The following is a 23464-nucleotide window of genomic DNA, read 5'->3' on the forward strand; positions in this document are numbered from 1 at the left end:
TGATGCCTGTTGATTGCAATTAACTCATAAGGCAATCGCCCAGAGATCCCAGGAAGTGAAACTGAACAGACTCTAAAGCAGAGCTTATTTGTCCCTATTTGCTCTTTTCTTTCCAATTTGGTTACATTATTTTGAGTTTTAAAATGGCACATGTGTGAGAATAAGTCCCTAATGGCAAAACTATTGCAGAACATAATCTGGGTCCTCTTTTTGCTGTAGGTTTTAGAATTTTTGCAGTTAAATAATATCTCAAGCACAAAACGTGGCATGTCATAAGTTCTGGTACAAAATGTTAAGTGACAGTTGTAGCCACCTGTGTGCCAGGTAGAATAAAGCACTTGTGGAATAAAGATGATGCCACAACACCCTGTCCGCTCCTGTTTGCTGTTTTGAAGATCTTTTGATTTTCTCAAACTTAAGGGTCTATTAACAAGAGGTAATGTCACTCAGTTTTGGAAATGACTAGGCTGAGTCCTGGGTGATTTCATTAATTAATTAACATGATAACTTTTAAATAATGTTTTCCACTACTCTTTTTGTTTTAAATTTATTTATTTTAAGTAGGCTCCACACCCAATGTGGGGCTTGAACTCACAACCCTGAGATCAAGAGTCACAGGCTCTACCAACTGAGCCAGCCAGGTATACCCCTGCCTTCCACTACTCTTAATAAGAAACAAATCCTAGAAAATTTTCCAAGAAAAAGAACATCATATTCATCCTGTACTAAAAAAAAAAGTCTCTAAGAAAGTCATATATGTTGTACCACTGGAATCTTAATTACTTCAAGACAAATATATAGTTTCAAATTATAATCTGATTACTATACACTCATCCCTAACTCTGCTAAATAAGAGTTTCTGAGATTTAACACATCATATACTATATACAAGTAAGTACATCTCTGGTAAAAATTATTCTATTAGACACCATAAGACCTGATGCAATTTGAAGTGGGGTTCATATGCAAATGGCTAAGAAAGAATTCCTGAGACATGTTTCGTGCAAAAATATGATGTTATTAAAGCACAGGATCAGAACCTGTGGGCAGAAGAGCTGCTCTGAGACTGTGAGGAGTGAGTGATAATGTATTTGAAGGTTTGTGGAGGAGGGGACATAAAGTTAGTTTCTAAGAAATTTCTGTATGCTGAAAGCAGGGTCTTACAGGACGAAGATTTAGCTACTGTCAGGATAAGGTTGCTTCTAGTTTTTAATGGAATGTAAACATGAAGGCCTTAAGGCAGCCATAAATTCCTACGGAATGTTACAGACTGCAGGTCTCTGGTATCACTGGGCTTCAAGCTGTAAGGGGATTTAATTTAAACTACATTTTTTTGCCTTTGTTTTCCTCATCAAGACCCATTGCTGCTCTGGGCTATTTGAAAATGATAAATCTCTTCCATCAGGCATAAGGAGAAATGATGCCGGTGACATTAGTCATGGTTCCACAGTTCACAGGACAGTGACATTCTTGACCCATCTATCTCTTGGGGTCCTGGAATTTCTATCTTATTGCTTTCCAAAAAAGTTATTGATGTAAAATCTGGAACCCAAGGGAAGCATCCATAATTTTGGAAGTTCCTAAGACTCCTATGCCTATATACTAGGCATAAACTAGATTTGGATTCTTTATCCACATTTACTTCTTAATTAAGAACAAACCACTTAAATATTCTTCTGAGTCCCAAGAGGCAGACACATGTTCTTAATTATTTTAGGAAAACGTTACTGCTCTAATGACAATGGTAGAAATCTATATCCCTAAACTTCCTTTGAATCTGAGAGCCAAAGGTAGTCTAAAATCCACCAGGCCATGGGTTGGGGGTTGAGACAGGTAGTTAGGCATTATACACAGAGGGAACTGTACAAGTCCTGTGGCTACAGGGAGCTTGACTCATTCAAGGAAATGAAAGACTTGTGGATTATAAAAAAAAAAAAAAAAAAAAAAAGATAATCAGACATGAGAATAGAGAGGTACATGGGACACAGTTTGTACCCATTTAATGTCTCTCTACCTGCATTCTATGCTCTCAAAGACCAGAATATGGCCTGTCTTGTCCAGGACAAGAGACTTAACTGCTGCTTGTTAACTGAACAATATGTGCACAGTATGATTTCACTCCTTTTGTTCATAAAGAACAGCTCCCTTACTAATGGGAAGGCTGCTGAATCTCTGACCCAGCCACTTATTTTACATGCCACTTTTCGGTTTTTTTTAATATATTAAATATAATTTATTATCAAATTGGTTTCCATACAACACCCAGTGCTCATCCCAACAGGTGCCCTCCTCAATACCCATCGCTCACTTTCCCCTCTCCCTCACCCCTCATCAACGCTCAGTTTGTTCTCAGTATTTAAGAGTCTCTTATGGTTTGCCTCCCTCCCTCTCCATAAGGTTTTTTTCCCCTTCCCCTCCCCCGTGGTCTTCTGTTAAGTTTCTCAGGATCCACATATGAGCGAAAACATCTGGTATCTGTCTTTCTCTGCCTTATTTCACTTAGCATAACACCCTCTAGTTCCATCCACGTTGCTGCAAACGGCCAGATTTCATTCTTTCTCATTGCCAAGTAGTATTCCATTGTATATATAAACCACATCTTCTTTATCCATTCCTCAGTTGATGGACATTTAAGCTCTTTCTATAATTCGGCTATTGTTGAAAGTGTATAAACATTGTGGTACAAGTGCCCCTATGCATCAGCACTCCTGTATCCCTTGGGTAAATTCCTAGCAGTGCTATGTCTGGGTCATGGGTAGATCTATTTTTAATTTTTTTAGGAACCTCCACACCGTTTCCCAGAGCATACATGCCACTTTTTGTATCCACTGCAGAAATCCACTCGTTTCCCTTTTCATTTTAAAAAAGGGAAAGATGAGTAAACCGTATTTCTCAAATTGCTCAACTAGGAGAAACAATGCTCGCCAGTTCCTGGAACTGAGAAGCGGCCATTCCAAGATTTACTGGAATAACCCTAGAAATAAAACCATGTGGGAACCAGATTCATGAGTTTAGAAGCAGGGATTCTGTCAAGTATCAAAAATAATAAAAGCTAACCTTACCGAGTACTCTTGGGGCTAGCACAGCTCCCACAGCTTTACACTAATACACGCCATACTGTAACTCTTGTAACTCGTTTTTGACCATCGCACAATTTCAGAGATGAGGCAAGGAGAGCACAAGGATGAAGAAACTGGTTCAGAGTCCACAGCAATTAAGTAGTAGAGGTAGGATTCAAATCAGGCAGGTGGACTCCTGAACTAATTAATGGTCTTAGCTTCTATGCTATAAACCAGCTCTATCTTTCCAATTCGTCTGGTGTTCCAGAGTGACTAGCACAGGTTTAGGGTACACCGTACTCCTAACGAATACATACTGTTCTATGACAGCTAAGAGGCCCCACTAATCATCTCTTCTAATCCTCCCAGCGCGACAGCGGACACCCACTGGTTCTTGCCGGGTTTTTCAGCGCGGCCAAGAGGTGGGCAGTAGTAGTACAGGGGCGCTGAGCACGCAAGGCAGTTTCGGGCAAGAAACACCTTACCAGTGGTGCCGGGTGGTGGGGCCTGGGGGCCAACTGGGGCCACTCGCGAGTCGCAGCTCCGCTTCCGGGGGTCGCTACCCCCCACCCCGCTCGCCCGCCCGCCTCCTCTACTCAGCTCACCCCGCACAAACACAGCTGGCCGGACCCCGCGCCCCGCCCCCACTAGCGGCTCCCAGCGCCGCGCAACCGGCCCGGGAACCCACGCGAGTCCGGCGCCCGGTGCGCGCGCGGGGCCGAGGGGCGAGAAAGGCGCCCGCCCACCTGGGGCTGCAGGTGCTCCGCGCTGCCGAGAACCTCCGAGGTGCGGACACGCTCTCGGTTTCGTTTCCCGGATCCTAGGTACACAAAAGGGCTCTCCCACCGGCGCGCCCGCGTCGCTGCCGGAGGGCGTGAGAGCTGCAGGCCCCCGCCCCCTTCCTCGCTCCCCGCAGAGATTCCGAAGTCAGTTCAGCGGCGAGGGCAACGGAGAGCTAACTAACTGGGAGGTGGACGCCCGCTCCGACACGTAAAGGCCTCCGCAGGGGAGTGGCTGCCGTGGGGGTGCTGTCGTGGGCGCCAAACCGTAGGGAACTTCCTTTTCTCGGCTCTCAACCTGCATCACTTACATTTCTGTTACTTTCAAAGCTTGTGAGCAGCGCTGGCCCCGGGGACCAATGAGGACGGGTCCGGCGTGTTTGTCTCGACGGGGCTTTTTCTCTGTAGCTTCCTGACTCTTTGTCTCTCTCCCAATGTCTCTGTGTCTCATTGTCTCACCCTCTCCTTCTTGCCCGTTTTTCCCTTTCTCTGCCTCCCTCTCTCCTCTGCCCTCTCCCCCCCCCCCCACGCCATTAACAACTTTTAACAATCACAGCGACTAGACGTGTTTAGACTGTTGAATTTTTCTGCACCGCCGCCCGACCGGCAGACTCAGTAAACAGGTATTTGTTGAGCTGAGCTAAAGGACTCATTGAGTTTTTTTTCATGAAATTATTTTATTTACAAAAGGAACCTGTGATCTTCCACACAATAAAGATGAGTGTGGAGAAAAGGTGAAGCATACTTTCTCCACCTCCCCTCCCCTTTTCTTCCCCTGACTCTGTTGACAGATACTTGAAGGATTACCAAGACACCTCCTTGGAGGAAGGAAGAGGGTACTGGAAGGGAGGGGACTAGAAAGAGATATTGAGAAAAAAAGTAAGAAAGGAGGGAGGAAACCAGCCGCTTGAGTTTGAATCCCTTCTCCTCTCTGTGACTGTGCAAATTAGAATCTCTGTGCTTCTTTTTTAATCTGTAAAATGAGGGTATTTTATCTATCTCATAAGATTTTTATGAGGATTAAGGAAGTTAAAATACGCAAAAAGTTTAAGTGATGCCTATCACAGAGTAAGCACTCAATAAATATTAATCTACCACTGTTCTTCTGCCAATAAAGTTTTACCACCTCTCCACTTCCTGAATATCAACTCTAAATGTTTGCTATTCTAATTGGCAAGTATGACCTTGTTATTGTTTTTGTTAATTCTGACTGTTGGTGATATTCAGTAATCATTCAGAGGGTTACTGAACATTTTAACATTTTATTCTGGGTTATGTCTGACATTTAATACAGAGTTTTCTGTCAGATCGGGATTGTTTATTTTTGAGACAGAGAGAGAAAGAGCATGAACGGGGGAGGGTCAGACAGAGAGGGAGACATAGAAACGGAAGCAGGCTCCAGGCTCTGAGCGGTCAGCATAGAGCCCGACGCGGGCCTCGAACTCATGGACCGTGAGATCATAAACTGAGCCAAAGTCAGACGCTTAACCGACTGAGCCACCCGGGCGCCCCAGATTGGGATATTTTTTGCACTTGCTGATTTGTTGTGCTTTTTACATTTTGTGGACTGAATCCCTCATTTAACAGAGGCCTACTTACTGAGTCTCTGGATTATAATCTTATTTAAAGTTGCTTTCATAACTCTTTCATTTTTAAATCATCTTTTACTGTGTTTTTTACTTTTCACCTCTGGGCTTTCTCTCTTATTTTTAAAAGCCTACTGTACGTTAGGACATCCAATATGATTCCTTCCTTACACCTGTTTATTCCCAATTGCCAAGAAGTTAGAATTTTCTAGTTACCTTATTATTTATAGTTGCATTGTGGTCCATGAATATACTATAAATAGTTTTAATCATTTGAAATTTTTTGAGACTTGCATTATGGCCCTTCAGTACATAGCCAATTTTTGTACACACTTTATAAATACTTGAGGGGCGCTGGGTGGCGCAGTCGGTTAAGCGTCCGACTTCAGCCAGGTCACGATCTCGCGGTCCGTGAGTTCGAGCCCCGCGTCAGGCTCTGGGCTGATGGCTCAGAGCCTGGAGCCTGTTTCCAATTCTGTGTCTCCCTCTTTCTCTGCCCCTCCCCCGTTCATGCTCTGTCTCTCTCTGTCCCAAAAATAAATAAAAAATGTTGAAAAAAAAATTTATAAATACTTGAAAAATAGGTATATTCTTCAGTTGTTGAGTATGGTATTGTATTTTTTTGTGTTAGGGCAATTTCTTTTAAAATTTATTTTTTTTAATGTTTATTCATTTTTGAAAGACAGAGAGAGATGGAGCACAGCAGGGGTGGGTCAGAGAGAGAGGGGGACACAGAATCTGAAGCAGGCTCCAGGCTCTGAGCTGTCAGCACAGAGCCTGATGTGGGGCTTGAACCCACCAACCGTGAGATCATGACCTGTGAGATCATGACTGGAGCCAAAGTCAGACGCTTAACCGACGGACCCACCCAGGTGCCCCATGTGTTAGGTCAATTTCTTAATTATGCTGTTACCTTAGCTGATACTTTGTTTGTTTATTCTACCAATTATTCAGAGGAATATTAAAATTTCTCATTAGAATGATAGATTTGTTTATTACTTCTTGTTTTGACTTTTTTGCTAATAGTTTTTGGTTTGTGATTAAGCAAAAACTAAAAGGAGTTCTATTATCCTGGTGAATTGAACCTTTATCAATAATGAAGTGATCTTTATTTCTAGTGATGCTTTTCCTTCAAAGTCCATTTTGTCTGAAATCCATGCTCTTATTGTAAGTTAAGGAGTTTACAATGATACTTCGATCGATCCATCCATCCATCCATCCATCCATCTTTTTGTGCATCCATCTTGGTGCACAACTGGCACCAAGGCCCAGAGGGTGAGTTTTCTCTGTGCCCTTCCCTCCTACATGGTGGAGTTTACTTCTCTTTCATATTACAAGGTGGTAATTCTATGAGCAGAGATTTTAGTGGGGGGTCTTCTCTTAACTTTTCCTTCTTGATGGGCCAAAATTTATCTTTGGTTTTAACACTTTTATGGGAGTCAAAGTAGATGCCCAAAGTCTCCAATGCTTGCAGAAGCTTCTTCTTAGGATTTAGCTTCCTGACTGCTGAACTTCTGCTGTAGATGGGGCAGGAAAACTGTAGAGATCTAGTAGATAACACTTTCAATGTTATTTTTCAACCTTTCCACCTTGATGAATATTATTTTTGAATCCCGAGATATTTCCATTCTGTTTTAAACAGAAGTCTCCTGTATCTTGTTTAGGGTGGCACGTACCATTTCCATATTCAATCCATGGGGTAGGTGAATAGGCTTCTTAATTCAGGCTTTCAAGCATTCCTCCCTTTAATTTCTAATTTTAAACTTTATCCTCTCTTTATTTGTCATCACTAAGTGCTCTGTCTCTCTGGGAGTCTGTGGAGGTAAATTGAATCTCAATTATTCTTACACATTTTATAACTTCTTATGTCTTACAAAATAGTTACCACATCTGACTCATCTAATTTCTCAAATTTGTTGAAATCTTATTCCGCCTGTACATTATTACCTTTTTGTAACCCTTGTGGTTTTTACATCTTTTGTGTTTTTTTATTTTGTTTTGTCTTTACTGTTTTCTATTTAGTTTTATTATGATATCCAAAAAAGAGTACCATCTTTAATTAGAAGATATTTAGGTAGGGTATAAACTATTAGTGGCCTCCCCAAAACTTAGTATTTTCTTTTACAGGGTAAAATAGTGGTTCTCAAATTTTAGCATGCAGCCAAACTACCTGAAATTCTCCTTAAAACTCAACTTGTGAAGCTCCACCCTCAGTTTTTCTGAATCAGTAAGGCAATAATGGACCTGGAGGGAATCCTACTTTTGTAAGGTATTGGGGAACAATGTGTTTATGGAAGGAGGGTCCTAAAGCAAAAGATGCTTTTTCATTACTAGAAAATCAGCTTCTTTCCTTATGATTGGTTTGCATGTGGGCATATAACACAGATTTGGCTAAGGAAAAATCTTCTAGAGGACTTCTAGAAATCTGCTTTCTGCTTACTTGTATGAATGTATATATGTGTATGTGTGCATATATATATGTGTGTGTGTGTGTGTGTGTGTGTGTTTACACATATACACATACATGTAGGCAAACATATACATGTATACACACACATACATATAGGTATGTATATGCCTCCTTCTCTATATATGGCAATGATATGTGGAATTGTCTTGAGACTGTGAGGACAGGTCTTGATGATGATAGAATCAAATTGTGGAAAGAGCTACAGCACTTATCATGGACTTACATAGTTCCAGACGACTTGTTCTGTGAAGGTTAGCTGATGGTTATGGACTCTCCAAGGACATTTATATTTGTTTTCTGTTCAGTTTCATACTCAAAATAAGCAAGCTTCTTTATTGTTGTTCTCTTCTGCATGGTGGTGTGTAGGATTTTTTAATTTTACACCTCGGTTGTATCTCTTAGTGTTTCAGGCTTTTTATTTAAGCTATTTAGGGTTATTTTCAGTCAAAAGCATTGTACCCTTGAGAATCTTGAAGGTATTCTTTCCAAAACTCTCTTTATTGCTCTTAATCTCTGTTTTCTTGTCCAGGCTAACTGCTGTAGATATTAGCTCTGAGAGTCCCACAGCCCCAAGATAGAATTGATATAGTAGGGCTTCATGGAAACAGCATGAGAAGGTCGTGAAATCTGGGTGCCTTAAGTTTATTTGCGTAGGACAAATTTTTCTATGTTGAAATATTAACCTTAGCAAAGATTTTTAACTTTCCAATTAGATTATCAAACGCAAATTCTTTAGTCATCAACATTGGTCCATATTATTTGGGGGTACTGCTGTTGGCATTATCAACCTCCAACTCCAAACTTCAATGACATACCAGAAAGCTTGTTTTTTTTTTTTTTCTTTTTACATGATGTAACAACCAATGGAAGTGTTCCTATGCTGGGGTAGGAGCTCTGCTTTACAGCATGGCCCAAGGACCCAGGCTAATGGACGCACTGACATCTTTAGTACATAGCTTCCATGATTTTTCTGGGCTTTGACACTGAGTCTGCAGAGAGGAGAAAGGAGAAGTTGGTTGCATAGGGGAGGTTTTTATGGGCCAGGCCTGGAATTGACACACATCATTTCTGGTAACATTTCCTTGGCTGAGCTCAGTTGTATGGCCACACTGGACTGCAAAGCAAGCTGGGAGATGCTATCTGGTGTCTTCCCAGAAATATAAAGAAATAATTTATTATTAAGCAAGAGATTTTTAGATTTTTATATCATCTTCTACAGGTTTTTCTGAAGATAAAAACAAACCAAAAGCTCCTCTTTTAACAAACTATCTATTGCCAGATGTATGATCACAACTGTTTATAAAATCTTAAGTTCTGTTACTTTACCAATAATATTTTCAGAAATTTGTCAGTGTGCCTGGGTGACTCAGTCGGTTAAGTGTCCGACTCTTGGTTTTGGCTCAGGTCATATTTCATGGTTCGTGTGTTCGGGCCCCATGTCAGGCTCTGTGCTGACAGCTCAGAGTCCGCTTGGAATACTTTCTCCCTCTCGCTCTGACCCTCCCCTCCTCATTCTCTCTCTCTCTCTCTCTCTCTCTCTCTCTCTCTCTCAAATAAATAAATAAAAATGAAAAAAAAAAAGAAAGTTGTACCAAGAATTGCTCCAAAAAGTCAAGTTTCATTTGCGATACTCATAGTTTTCCAGTCCCACTGAGAGGAGAAATGGTCATTTTTAAAGTAAAAACGTATATAACTGAGTCTATCAAGATTTTCCAAGCACCTGTTACAACAGGAAAATAAAGAATCTATAGAGAGGATATTCACCCAGAAATAAGAATTCTGTGATGGCTTTCTCTATAAAAAGATTTTTCAGCTAGATTTTGAAAGAAGAGTAGAAAATAGCCATAAGCAAAAAGCAGCAGCATATGCAAAGTGAGGACATATATCTTTCAGAAATACAAGTGGTTGAGTATGCTGCGGCGTAAGCGGGGGCAAGATAGGGACTTGAACTTTTTTTTTTTTTCAACGTTTATTTTTTTATTTTGGGGACAGAGAGAGACAGAGCATGAACGGGCGAGGGGCAGAGAGAGAGGGAGACACAGAATCGGAAACAGGCTCCAGGCTCTGAGCCATCAGCCCAGAGCCCGACGCGGGGCTCAAACTCACGGACCGCGAGATCGTGACCTGGCAGAAGTCGGACGCTTAACCGACTGCACCACCCAGGCGCCCCGGGACTTGAACTTTTGATGTTGAGGCAAAGACAATGACCTGTTCGCCAAAATTTGTGTTTTCTTTTTCTTGGTATAGAATTGCTGCTGAGAAGCGGTCACCTAACATGTGGCAGTATGGCAAAATTTTAGCCCATAGAATGTGAAAAGGAACAAAGCCAAGGTTCTTAGGAAGTAGGTGAACCTTCACCGTGCTCTTTCCCTCCCATTGAACTGATGCAGAAGATGATGAGACCCTATGAAATGGTGGAGCTACAAAACAGAAGGATCCTGTGGCCCTGAAACACCATGTGAATAAAAACTGCCCACAGACTAGAAACTCCAACCTTGATAAGTAAGTAAGAAATAGCCTTAAATTGAGAAAAGCCATTGAAATTTGTTACAATAGTTATGATGATCGAAACCCATCAGTCCTGGAGAAGGTAAGCAGCAAGCCACAGGGAGAAGTTCATACACTATGCTAAAGAGATGGTGTTTGATGTTGGAGGGTGGATTGATGGCATAATTTTAAGTATGAAAAGGACACTATTAGGTTCTTGCTTTAGAAAAACTAAATTAGTGTCAAGAATGATTTGTAGGATAGGAAAACCAAAGGAGAGCATTTTAGTGACAATTCCAGACACAAGATAATACAATATTGAAAAATATAGTGAAGTGTGTTCAGTGAAATTGGAAGGAAGGGGATGTACTCCAGGGATAGAAAGAAAGAAGGAAAGAAAGAAGGGAAGAAAGAAAGAAAGAAAGAAAAAGAAAGAAAGAAAGAAAGAAAGAAAGAAAGAAAGAAAGAAAGAAAGAAAAAAGGGAATAGGTTTTGCTTGGTGACTGATTTTGGGTAGGGAAAGGGGACAGAATTATTTTAAGAATGTTTTCATCTTGAACAATTGAATGAATGGTAATGCACACATATAAATAGGGATCACAGAATAAGATTAGGATAGAGTCCAGTTAAATTAGTTGAGTTTAAGATGCCTGTGGGACAAAGGGCAGACAACTGGTAGATTGTTAAAATATTCCTACTTACCTGTTGAGAGAAACAGAAATATGCACAATAATCAAATTTTCAAAACAGGTAGACTCCCATCATTGAAACTTTGCAGCATGAGGAATGGGTCAGGTATGGAAATAAGAGACACCAGTATTTAGAGATCATGGGCTCTTTATCTGTTGCCAAAACAAACAAACAAACAAAAAAAGAAAACCAGGAATGGCGAACAAGGATGTGTAAAAAAAAAGAAGTGTGATAGTTCTGGGGCACTTGGGTGGCTCAGTCGGTTAAATGTCCAACTCTTGGTTTTGGCTCAGGTCACCATCTCCTGGTTTAGTAAGTTCGAGCCCCGTGTCGGGCTCTGCGCTGACAGTACAGAGCCCGCTTGGGATTCTCTGTCTCACCCACTGTCTGCCCCTCCTCTACTCACGCTGTCTTTGTCTCCCTCAAAATAAATAAATAAATTTAAAGAAAAAAAAAAAGTGTGGTATTTCTAAAATTGAGGTGGGAGAGACTTTTAATGAAGTAATCTCTGGTGTCAAAATCTGCAGGAAGGAAAAGGAGTTGCAGCTGTGGTGCCGAGTGCTGTATGTAGGTAAAACATCATGTTCTTTTGCTTATATCCAATGACCGGAAGAAGTGCTCACACATAACTTCTGGTTAAACACAATGCCTAATTTATTACGCCTTCCACTTCCCCAGTTCTAGTAGGAAAGGGTGGTCACTGAACAGAAAACATATCCCATAATCTCATACCACAGTCTGAAGCCTAGTAGGTGGATATAACCACAGTGGAAAGAAAGTAGGATCTCACTCTATTTCAGGTCCCTCTAATGTACTAGTTCCCATTCCTTTTCAGGCAGGAGACAGAGACACAGAGTGGGGTGGGGGTGGGGATCCTGTGTTCAGTCGGCAGAGTGAGATTAACCAATGCTGCTTTATCAGGTTGTCCTGGCAGGGTTACAGGGCTAAATTTTTTCACGAGTTATACCAGTTGTAGCTATGGTCTATCAGTCACCATCTGATAAGCTTATCTCTTTTAGTTCTTCACTTTGCAAATATCGGTTTTCACTTACCCAAAATCCAAACCAACAAAACAGAACAAAATGGTTGAATTTAGGGCCTAAAAGTTTCCACTTATTTAGCCAATATCAAATGACTGTATAAAGGGAGAATTATTCAAAATCTATAAAGAACTTATCACACAAACTCAACACCCAAAAAACAAAGAATCCAGTGAAGAAATGGGCAAAAGACAGGAATAGACACTTCTCCAAAGAAGACATACAGATGGCCAACTGACACATGAAAAAATGCTCAACATCATTCATCATCAGGGAACTACAAATCAAAACCACAATGAGATACCACCTCACACCTGTCAGAATGGCTAAAATTAACAACTCAGGCAGCAACAGATGTTGGCGAGGATGGAGAGAAAGAGTATCTCTTTTGCATTGTTGGTGGGAATGCAAGCTCATGCATCCGTTCTGGAAAACAGTATGGAGGTTTCTCAAAAAATTAAAACTAGAACTACCCTACAACCCAGCAACTGCACTACCAGGTATTTATCCAAGGGATACAGGTATGCTGTTTTGAAGGGACACATGCACCCCCATGTTTATAGCAGCACTATGAACAACAGCCAAAGTATGGAAAGACCCCAAATGTCCATGGATGGATGAAATGGATAAAGAAAAAGTGGTATATATATACAATGGAGTATTACTCAGCAATCAAAAAGAATGAAATCTTGCCATTTGCAACTACATGGATGGAACTGGAGGGTATTATGCTAAGTGAAATTAGTTAGTCAGAGAAAGACAAATATCATATGACTTCACTCAACTGAGGACTTTAAGAGACAAAACAGATGAACATAAGGGAAGGGAAACAGAAATAATATAAAAACAGGGAGGGGGACAAAACAGAAGAGACTCATAAATATGGAGAACAAACTGAGGGCTACTGGACGGGTTGTGGGAGGGGAGATGGGCTAAATGGGTAAGGGGCACTAAGGAATCTACTCCTGAAATCATCGTTGCACTATATACTAAGTTGGATGTAGATTAAATAAATAAATAAATAAATAAATTTAAAAAGATAAAGGGAGAATTATAAGGTTTAGAAAAAAAGGCCAGAAAATCTAAGCACAGAAGCGATTTTTTATTTATTTATTTATTTATTTTATTTAAAAATTTTTTTTTTTTCAACGTTTATTTATTTTTGGGACAGAGAGAGACAGAGCATGAACGGGGGAGGGGCAGAGAGAGAGGGAGACACAGAATCAGAAACAGGCTCCAGGCTCCGAGCCATCAGCCCAGAGCCTGACGCGGGGCTCGAACCCACGGACCGCGAGATCGTGACCTGGCTGAAGTCGGACGCTTAACCGACTGCGCCACCCAGGCGCCCCCAGAAGCGATTTTTTAAATATACATTTGTTTTGGCTTTCAGTTAAAGAATTAATAGTTTTCATGAACTCTATCAATGAAAAGGCCATTGCCAACCTTAGCAAGGGCAACTTTATTGGAATGGTGTGGGGGGGAACCATATTTCAATGGTTTGCAGAATAAAAGTGAAGACAATGAAATATAAACAAGTTTAGGATTAAAAGTAAAACAAACTATAATTACTGCTAACCATGCTTACTTAAAAGTAATTATGAGCAAATATCAAGATTACTAACACCAGGTTATAATGAAAGACCCAAAGGAGAATCAAGTTCATTGGACTAAACCTTTTTTTAGTTGAAAACAAACTTTCCTGGCTGTATCACAAGCAAAAACAAGAGAAGAGATATTTTAATGAAACTCTAAGAACAATTTGAAACCTTGCTAACTGGAGAATTTAATATTCAGATTCTAAAGTTCATGCTTATGAAGTACAAATATTTGGTTACTGAGTCAGTGGCTGAGCTTGTATGTCATACTTTTTTTTTTTTTTATGAGTGCTAAATGTAAACAAACAAAGTAAAACATTACAAACAGAAACCCATAGGTCAACAGTGACTTCAGCTCCTCAATAAGTCATGTCAGTAAGGATGTCATATGTCAACCTGAGTTCACCGTATAGATTATATATTCAAAAAGGTCAATGGATAAAACCTCAATTATTAGTTCCATTGTATCATGTTTACCTTCTGCTTGCTCTCTCTTCTGTACTTATTAGTACCACCTACAATCAGGTTGCCAGTAGAATCAAACACTGACAACAAATAATAACACGGCAACCATGTGTCACAGTTTGGTTAGAGATTAGTTCTGCCTACACCAGTTCAGTACTGTTGGTAATTCAATATTTTAACTGCATTTTAAAAAGAAGAGCACCTTGGGGCGCCTAGGTGCTCAGTCGGTTGAGCATCCGGCTTCGGCTCAGGACATGATCTCACAGTTTGTGGGTTCGAGCCCCACATTGGACTCTGTGCTGACAGCTTAGACCCTGGAGCCTGCTTCGGATTCTGTGCCTCCCTCTCTCTCTGCTCCTCCCCCACTCGTGCTGTCTCCTTCAAAAATAAATAAAAACATTTAAAACATTTTCTTTTTAATAAAAAGAAGAACACCTTAAACTTGAACTTTCCAGTAAGGATATGTCTTTTGTGGTAAAAAGAAGAAATTGCTTGTTATTTGATGTTCAGTGTAGGTTTGCAAATACAGATGTGAACTAAATTCATTTACAAAGTAATCTTTTAAATGTATACCAGAGAAGGAATGATATTTATTTGTTTAGTCATATATTCATCTGTAAAGAGATAATAGTGAAGAAAAACTTTCATAGCCATGTGTGATAAATACAGTGATATTAAAAAAAATTTTTTTTTAATGTTTATATTTTTGAGAGAGAGAGAGAACCCACGTGTGTGTGCACACGAGCAGGGAGGGGCAGACAGAGGAAGACACAGAATCCAAAGCAGGCTCCAGGCTCTGAGCTGTGCTGTCAGCACAGAGCCTGATGCGGGGCTCAAACTCACCCACCGTGAGATCATGACCTGAGCTGAATTCGAACACTTAACCAACTGAGCCACCCAGGTGGCCCTAAATACAGTGATATATTAAGGAATGTGATTTGCACTTATTAGCCTGGTAAACAGATTCCAAACCATCCCTTCACTGGGTACTGATTTCTAATTCATTCTTTAGGCTTATAGGATTAGTACGTATTGGGGCATTAACAAATAAGGTATAGTCTAGGTTGTGTAGGTGAGGAATTCAAACAATCAAGGATAGATGCTGGTTTTTTTAAAGCTAGTATTGGAAGAAAAAATTTTAAATGAAGTTAAATATTCATTTATTTCTTTTTCTTTTGAATCATTTTGTGAACCTAAATTTCCATGTAGATTTTACAGTCAAAGGACTTGATCATTTTAATTGTTTTTATATATCTTGCTAAAATACTTTTCAAAAGGATTATACCAAATTTATTTCCACCTAGACGTTTATTTATATTTCTACTTATACAATGAAATATTTTTTAAAAAAGGATAGCTTTCCTAAATTAAAACTGATATACATAAAGTTTATTAAGCTTTGAGTTAGATGCTTAAATCTAATTTTAATGACATAAAATAGTTTTGATAAATGTAGCCTCTTTATATCTAATCATTAAAATAATGAATTCAGTTAAAGATTCTTTCTTATGAACATATATACGAACCTTATTTTATTATGTCAAATGTTACTATAAGGCAATGATAAAAGCATAAATGTTTTGAAAAGTCACAGAACAATCTCTATGGTTGTCATTTACATAAGAATATTACTTAACATCACAATCCCAGACTTCAAGCTATACTACAAAGCTGTAATCATCAAGACAGTATGGTACTGGCACAAGAACAGACACTCAGATCAATGGAACAGAATAGAGAACCCAGAAATGGACCCACAAACATATGGCCAACTAATCTTTAACAAAACAGGAAGGAATATCCAATGGAATAAAGACAGTCTCTTCAGCAAGTGGTGCTGGGAAAACTGGACAGCAACATGCAGAAGAATGTACCTGGACCACTTTCTTACACCAGACACAAAAATAAACTCAAGATGGATGAAAGACCTAAATGTAAGACAGGAAGCCATCAAAATCCTCAAGTAGAAAGCAGGCAAAAACCTCTTTGGTCTTGGCCGCAGCAACTTCTTACTCAACATGTCTCTGGAGACAAGGCAAACAAAAGCAAAAATGAACTGCTGGGACCTCATCAAAATAAAACCTTCTGCACAGCAAAGGAAACAATCAGCAAAACTAAAAGGCAACCGACAGAATGGGAGAAGATATTTGCAAATGACATATCAGATAAAGGTTTAGTATCCAAAATCTACAAAGAACTTACCAACTCAACACTCAAAAAACAAATAATCCAGTGAAAAAATGGGCAAAAGACATGAATAGACACTTCTCCAAGGAAGACATCCAGATGGCCAACCAACGCATGAAAAAATGCTCAACGTCACTCATCATCAGGGAAATACAAATCAAAACCACAGTAAGATACCACCTTACACCTATCAGAATGGCTAACATTAACAACTCAGGCAACAACAGATGTTGGCGAGGATGCAGAGAAAGAGGATCTCTTTTGCATTGTTGGTGGCAATGCAAGCTTGTGCAGCCACTCTGAAAAACAGTATGGAGGTTCCTCAAAAAACTAAAACTAGAACTACCCTACAACCCAGCAATTGCACTACTAGGCATTTATCCATGGGATACAGGTGTGCTGTTTCAAAGGGACACATGAACCCCCATGTTTATAGCAGCACTATGAACAACAGCCAAAGTATGGAAAGACCCCAAATGTCCATGGATGGATGAATGGATAAAGAAGATGTGGTATATATACACAATGGAGTATTACTCAGCAATCAAAAAGAATGAAATCTTGCCATTTGCAACTACATGGATGGAACTGGAGGGTATTATGCTAAGTGAAATTAGTTAGTCAGAGAAAGACAAATATCATATGACTTCACTCAACTGAGGACTTTAAGAGACAAAACAGATGAACATAAGGGAAGGGAAACAGAAATAATATAAAAACAGGGAGGGGGACAAAACAGAAGAGACTCATAAATATGGAGAACAAGCTGAGGATTACTGGACGGGTTGGGGGAGGGGGGATGGGTTAAATGGGTAAGGGGCACTAAGTTACACTATATGCTAACTAATTTGGATGTAAATTTAAAAAATTAAAAATTAAAATTAAAAAAAAGAATATTACTTAAAATAATCTAAAGATAAACTAAGGTAGCAATTTCCCAATGCTTTGTGTTCGTGTTTTTATTATCTTAACTGTCTTCAAAACTCATGTGGTAGTAGGATGGAAAACAGAAACATTTGTTTTGATTTAAGACATAGCATACTTAGTGTCCAGAAAATGCTCATGAGGGATGAAAGCAACAGTGACATGAAGGAGAAAAAAGCAATGTGAGGGGTGTGTCAGTGGCTCAGGCGGTTAGGCATCTGACTCTGATTTTGGCTCAGGTCACAATCTCAGGGTTTGTGAGATAGGAACTGCAATTTCCAGCCCCACATAGGTCTCTGCACTGACAGCAGTCCGGAGCCTGCTTGGGATTCTCTTTCCCTCTGTCTCTTCCCCTCCCTTGCTCTCTCTCTCACTCTTTCAAAATAAGTAAATAAACTTTAAAAAAAAAAAAAAGAAAAATAACAAAGTGCCAAATCTAAGTGATGACTCTAGGGAGATATATTATAAACCGAGGGTTTTCTTGACACTTCTGTATTTAGATATTCTTAGAATTTTTATATTCAAAGAGATGTTAGGCCCTTTGGTTCAATTTATTTTGGGAAATCAGGAAACCAAAGTGCTAAAAAGTTAATTTGTCAAAGGAATATATAGAATTAATGGCATATGTGTACATAGCAAACTAATTCTACAGAGTAATATTTGCTTTAAAATATCAAATTCTAAAAAATATGTAGACATTTTATAAAATATATAAATAAAAACATGTAAGAATTACTAACTCTACCACCTATTAATGACCTCTATAACACAATGTATTCCAGTCTTCTTTACAATGTGCAAGTATTTTGTGTTTTTAATAAAATTAGACTCAGTGGATACAATTTAGTATCCTCCTTTCATTTAATATATAGTAATCCTTTCCTTCAAAAATCCACGGAAAGACTGCATAATATTTCATGTAGTAATTGTGCCATAATTTATTTATTAATATATATAATACTGTGAACAATCTCTTCCATCAAATATGTGAGCCTCTACAATTTTTTTTTTGTTTATGTATACATTTTGAGAGAGAGAGAGAGACCAAGTGGGAGAGGGGCAGAGAGAGAAAAAGAGAAAATTCCAAGCAGGCTCCACACTGTCATTGCAAAGTACAATATGGGGCTCAAATTCACAAACTGAGATCGTGACCTGAGCCAGAGTCAGATGCTTAATTGGCAGAGTCACCCAGCACCCCTAGAATGCTTTGAGTGGGTTATAATCCTAAACATAAAATTATTAGATATCAGTGCTATTTTTCCTTGGTAATAAATACTTGTACAAAATGGGATTATTCTGCATAGAGAAAAAATATTCAGGCATTTAGTTTTGTGTTATGTAATTGTAGATACAGTGTAGGAGCCGATACGTAGCACCCAACTTGCTGTATTTCGGCCGTTAGCTGGTTCAGGTAAAACATTACATGGCATGGCTAGGTCTGGTAGTTAGCAGTTGCTTGGCTGCACGCAAGGTGTACTGATAAGTTGGGTGTTTACAGTGGATTTGTATTGCTGCTGTTAACAAATGACCACACATTTACCAGCCTAAAATAACTTCACTTTGTCATCTCACGGTTCTGCAGGTCAGCAGTCTGGGTTGGCTTGTCTTGGTTCTCTGATCTGAGTCTCACAAGGTTGAATCATCATCTCTGCCCCTTGGGCTTTTAACTGGAAGCTCTGGAAATAACCCACCTTTCAATTCATTCAAGTTGTTGGCAGAATCCACTGTGGTTGTAGACTGAGACCTCAGTGTCCTTGTTGGTTGTCAGCTGGTGGCCTGCTCGAAGCTCCTCAAGGGTCCCCATACCTCAGAGCCAGTGACTGTCCTTTGAATTCTCCTTATGCCCTGAATCTGTCTGATCTCCGTCTTTGCTGCACCTTTCCTGTCTATCGCCCCTTCTGCTTTTTAGTCCTCCTGTGATTCCGTTGGACCCACCCAGACAATCCAGGAGACTAGCCCCATCTAAGGTCAGCTGATCAGTAAATTTAGTAACTTTCACAGCAGGAGCTAGACTGGTGTTTGATCAAGTAACCAGAAAATGGCAAACTGGGGGAAAATCCTTAGAATTATATCCACTCCAGCACCTATCTTGATTGCTTGGGCCCCATGCCAGATGAGTTATACTTTTGATTTTAATTCCTGAATATAATCTACTGCTCATAGCAGTGAGCTATGGGCTTCACCTTGGGTGTCAGCCCTCTTCCTTACTCACAGTAACTGGTTGAGGGAGCACCAGTTATTCCTGGAGTCCAAACCTTGCGGTTATAGCTGTTTCAGCTTGTGGACCAGTCCTGATTTCCTCTTGGCACTCTACCAGGGGTTCTGCAAAGCTAACTTCCTCTCCAGGGGGACAGCCTCTCAAGGATAAATCAAGTTAAACTTTACCATCAGTTGCGCCTATAAAAATAGTTTAAGCTTTGAGATTTGGGAAAAAGCTGCTTGTTTATTTGGTACTTATCCTTGGGCTCATAGATAATAAGAAATATAGGGCTGCTTTAGCTCCAAATGACAGCAGTAGGTCTCAGTATGATGTGTTGTGGAAAGACCTGTTTTTGATTGGAGTGAAAATTCAGAATCCATTCTTCAGAGAAGTGTGAGGCTGCAATAACCATAGATTTGGCTCGGAGCATTTGGGATACGGAGAGATCTCTGAAAATAAGAGCATTATCTCCATTTATAATTAGAGCTGAGCCATTCTTTGCAAGTAATACTTAGAAGGCTGTCTCACACACGTCTGGAATTTTCCTTTGCAGAAGAGCTGGATCATTTTACTTAAAAAAGAGTACTCATGAAATGTGAAACAGAACACATAAATTCAGGAAACAAGCTTCAGTTATCCTCTGCCCTCTACCCTTCCTCCATTCTTGGGAAATGAAAAAAACAACCACCCAGGTTAGCTTCCTCTGGACCAGAGCAGCCTGCTTTTTCTGTGAGTCTGATACCAGGTGCAAATATTACTGCTCTTTCAAATGGCCAAGGTCAACCAGCGTTCCTCTCCTAAGAGGGTGTTCAATTTCACCTTTTCCTCATTTGCATTCTTCTTCCTTTCCCTCCATCCTCTCCTTCCTCTTTTTCCCTATTGTCTTTCCCATTTTTTGCTTGTAAAATTTCTTAGATTTTCTCAATTTATCTTTTATACCCTAACTTAATTGAAAACTTTTCCCTCGTGAAAACTTTTCCTATTGTTAAACACCCTCCCCTCCGCCCCAAGCATGTCCTGCCTTATAATTTCCTATCCTTCCTTCTGTACATTGTTTTTTCACGTCTGAGAGGAGATTAATTATGGGGTTTGGGTTTTGTTTTGTTTTGCTATTTTTTTCAGCAGTGTATCTGGTTTTCTTTTCCAAGTTTTGCTTTTCCTTTTGTTTGTTTTTGTCTCTTGTTGGAGGCCGTCTCCAGGTTTTGGTGATTTTTAGACAGCCCCCTTACCCAGATGCCAGAGAAAGTAGAAGAACAGATTTCAGCAGCACGCCTTGCTGATTGCGTTGCCTCAGTGGATGGTAAATGAGTAGAAAGCTGCAATTTTTTTTTCTTTCAGGTGCCCCCCACGTTTAGTTTTCTTAGGCTCTTCAATTTCCTTGATCCTTTGTTAATTTTGTGACCATCTGCATATTGCAAAACTCTTCTAGCTTTCTTGCATCCTAATGAAAAAGAGTAATTAGCAAGCTCAATGTATGTACAATATAAGAGAGAGAGTCTGAGAGAGGAAGAAAGAAAGGAAATGAAAAAGAAAGGTAATTTTAGATATCCTGTTAGGAGAGGACCACAGGTTTGCCTTGTTCATTAAGAACAGAAGTAACCTTTGCGACCAGGTTTGGACTCACCGACTAGGCTCCCTAGTTCAGAGAGTACTAACCTCTTTCTGTAGGCAGCAGTTTAAAGTGGAAAAAACTAACTTCTATGTCGGTTCTGCTCTTTGAAATCATAGCCAAACAAAGCCACCAAGGAACACAAACTCAGTCACACACTGCTTCATCCTGAGTAACCACCAACTGATTGAAATTCTTCCATTTTCTAGGACAGGTAAGTGTCTCTAGTATGAGCCTTTATCAGCCATTTACCAGGTTCAGCGTTATGAGACATGGAAACAGCCATAGACCCTCTCTCCAACATCTGGCTGGCACAATAGGATTTTTAGAGACCTGTCACTCTGCAAATGCCTTCACTCTGTCCTGCATATTCCCACAGATATTTCCTCTGAGTATAAGGGAAACATATGCATCTATTTCCACTTTAAAAGGACCGTCTCAGACTCCAATGCCTGGCACAGCTAACTGGAGAGTGAGAGAGACAATGATCCAAATTTTTAGATTTGTGAAAGGGCAGCAGTTAAACTACTACTTCTATTAAGACTCCTTGGGGTGCCTGGGTGGCTCAGTCAGTTAAGCTTCCAACTTTGAGTAGTCTTCAGTTCTTGAGTTTAAGCCCATATTTGTTTATATGTTCTAAAATTCTACAACCACAGTTTATATACTTTTCTATTGAAGTAAAAATTTCTTTGAAAAAATCATATTCCTAGACCCTGACATTCTTTTTTTAAATTTATTAAATTGTTTTTAATGTTTGCTTATTTTTGAGAGAGAGAGAGAGACAGAGACAGAGACAGAGCACCATCAGGAGAGGGGCAGAGAGAGAGGGCTCCAGACTCTGAACTGTCAGCCCAGAGCCTGACATGGGGCTTGAACTCACGAACTGAGAGATCATGAGCTGAGCCCAAGTCGGACGCTTAACTGACTAAGCCACCCAGGTGCCCCAATTTATTTTTTAATGTTTATTTTTGAGAGAGAGAGAGAGAGAGAGAGAGAGAGAGGAGTGGAGGAGGGGCAGAGAGAGAGGAGGCAGAGGATCCGAAGCAGGCTATGCCCTGACAGCAGTGAGCCTGATGTGGAGCTCAAACTCACCAACCATGAGTAGGACCCGAGCCAAAGTCGAATGCTCAACTACCGAACCACTCAGGCACCCTCTAGCCTGACATTCTTAAAGCCAAGTAAGGAAAATTATTTTTACTGGAAGTCTTTTAAATGTCAGAAATTATCGCAACCTTGTAAAATCACAAGTAATCTACATAATATTTTTTTTCCTACAGATTTCAAAAATATTTAGATAGGTCATCATAAGTCTAATACGTCTAATAGGTATAATATGTGACACCTTCTCATAGACGTTCCTTGATGAGTGCTGAATAATTTACCTTACTCAGAGTATTCCTTGGGTAACACAAGATTTAATGGAGAGTCATTCTCTTTGGAACACTGGAAGAGTTGAGACTGTTCAAAGATTTTTGAGTACTGGTATTGGTCAGCTTTGCCATTCCGGATATAGCCTTGCTAGTACTAAAATTTGGTGCAAAAATTTGGAGAGCTTGATGTAGACAGTCTCTTAAATATAAATAGCTAACTTATTAAAATGAATTCCTTCTCAATGGCAATGTAAGCCCATGTCTAAAAAAGTAGTGGCAGAACATGAATTTGATATCCTTCCTAACGGCCATGATCCTATGTGAATGGAGAGCCTTAAGGAACTAATGCTGGCAACAGAGCTAGCAAAAAGACATCAAAAGACAGGTGACTGTGTTACTTAGAAATGTCTTTTTAAATTCTAAACATTTTTTCTAACTTTTTGTTAAAGTATTGCCCTCCCTCTTTTTGCCTTTTATTCAGTATGAAATTAGTTTTTAATTTTTTTAATCTTTATTTATCTTTGACAGAGAGAGAGCATGAGCTGGGGAGGCATAGAGAGAGAGAGAGAGAGAGAGAGAGAGAGAGAGAGAGAGGGAGAGAGAGAGGGAGACACAGGATCTGAAGCAGGATCCAGGCTCTGAGCTATCAGCACAGATCCCAATGCAGGGCTGAGGGATGAGATGGTGACCTGAGCCAAAGTCAGACGCTTAACCAACTGAGTCTCCTAGGTGCCCCTGAAATTAGTTTTTAAAATATTTGTCCAGATTCTTTTTGTTACAGTTTGATAAATATTTCATGTGTGCTTCAAAACAATATTTATTTTTTATCTGTCGCATATGGGCACCAGTTCTAAAACTGCGGTCAAAACTATTTCCTGTATCACTTAGATGTTATTTGTCTTTTCCACTCTCTCTCATATGAGAGTACAGTGGAAATTTCCAAAGAGTTGTGATAATGGTGATAATATCACCACTCTGAGAGCTAATGGAATGTGAACTTGTG

The 23464-nt window shown here is 39.8% G+C and overlaps 1 protein-coding gene across 1 annotated transcript in view; it reads right to left on the reverse strand.

The window, feature by feature from the left end:
* LOC124526851 (phospholipid scramblase 1-like) overlaps positions 1-4119 on the reverse strand; it is a 31131-nt gene extending 27012 nt beyond the window's left edge. Inside the window, exon 1 of the mRNA XM_047100033.1 lies at positions 3806-4119. The gene's annotated coding sequence lies outside the window, so the exon portion shown is untranslated. The remainder of the gene's footprint in view (positions 1-3805) is intronic.
* Between the last annotated feature and the right edge of the window lie 19345 nt (positions 4120-23464).

The sequence above is a fragment of the Lynx rufus genome, unplaced genomic scaffold, assembly GCF_022079265.1.
Source record: "Lynx rufus isolate CCGP_SWC_20201006 ecotype Redwood Valley unplaced genomic scaffold, mLynRuf1.p SCAF_5, whole genome shotgun sequence".
NCBI lineage: Eukaryota > Metazoa > Chordata > Mammalia > Carnivora > Felidae > Lynx > Lynx rufus.